The sequence below is a fragment of the Mus pahari genome, chromosome 1 (genome assembly GCF_900095145.1).
Source record: "Mus pahari chromosome 1, PAHARI_EIJ_v1.1, whole genome shotgun sequence".
Taxonomy (NCBI): Eukaryota; Metazoa; Chordata; class Mammalia; order Rodentia; family Muridae; genus Mus; species Mus pahari.
This window is the reverse complement of record NC_034590.1, coordinates 152,444,258-152,445,697: the sequence shown is the minus strand read 5'-3', so window position 1 is coordinate 152,445,697 and position 1,440 is coordinate 152,444,258.

Here is a 1,440-nt window from a genome sequence, read left to right as displayed (position 1 = left end):
GAGAGAGAGAGAGAGAGGAAGCGAGAGGAAGAGAGGAGGAGGAGGAGAAGGAGAAGGAGGAGGAGGAGTGAGGCCAGTCATGAGCATATGAAGAAGTGGGGGGGGGTATGGAGAGAGAAGGGACAGAGAGGGAAAAGAGGAAGGGAGCAAGAGAAGAGAGAGAGAGGAGTGGGCAAGCAGCCCCTTTTATAGTGAGTCAGGCACACCTGGCTGTTGCCAGGTAACTGTGTGGCAGAACCTAGAAGAAATGACAACACTTGTCTGTGTAGGTCTCCTCTTGTTTCCTGATCGTCCATCTTTCGATCACACAAATAACAGGAGGTTCAAGTCCAGGCTCCACCATTTTCCTGACATCTTGGTGGCAGGAAATTTTCTTAAATCTTCTCCAGGTGCCCCCCCCCCTTTTTTTCTTTTTTCTTTTACTGTTTCTGAGGCAGGGTTTCTTTGTGTAGCCCTGGCCATCCTGGGATTCATTTAATTTTTATAGACATTGATGATCTGCACATTGCTCTTTGAGAAAATATCAGTTGACAGTTAAACACCAGACAGGTTCGTTTCCTTCCACAGTTAGCAGCTGCTGGGATTTCTGCATAGTAACATGTAGAAAATGACGCTGTAGTGGGATTTTTGCTTGCCTTCCCTGGGTGTGTGGGTGTCACTTCTTGTGTTTGTTAAGATTATTTTTGTTGAATATTTTGTGGGGGGTTTTTTTGTGTGTGTGTCTTGTAGGACTTATTTGGGGAAGGCCTTGATTGTCGATATGAGAGAACCGCGGGACACATCTAGAAGAGTCCGAGAGCAGAGAGAGAAAGAAGCGGACTGAGCATTGACAGCAGACCAGACATGGCCAGGGCTATCTGCAATAGAGGGAGAGCAGCAGGGGGGAGAGACTAGAGAAACCGCAGTGTGAGAAGAGCAGAGAGAGTAGGAGAGCAGGGCTGCGGAGAGTGAGTAGCTGAGGGGAGGGAAGCCCAGGAACTGGATGGAGGGGGATTAGGGAAGGGGTGGGAGGGGGAGAGCTACTAGGATGCTTGCACGGACTCTGAAGTGTGGAACAGGTGCCCGTGGGACTGAGGGGGGCGGAGGCCGGCATGAGCTTTGTTATGGTAATAGTGGCCACAGGTGTCCCCGCTTCTGCTAGAGGTAAGGGAAAGGCCTCCTTTCGGTGGATGGGAACCGGTTTCAAATGTTCCTGAGGAATGCTGGCTTTTATCTACATGCCAGAAATCCTTACAGGTTGAGCTCATTTGTGGCTAGCTGGACTGCTTTTTCAAGCTTGGGAAATTAGAGTTTCCTTTGCACCTGACGGTAACAAAATGCGCTCTTCTTCTGTGTTTTGGTTGCTAACCTTTGCTCCAAAGTGTTCTTCAGCCTGAGGGAGGTGGGGGCGGGAGGAGTGTGTGTGTTCTATGTATGTCTGTGGTGTGTGTGTGTGTGTTA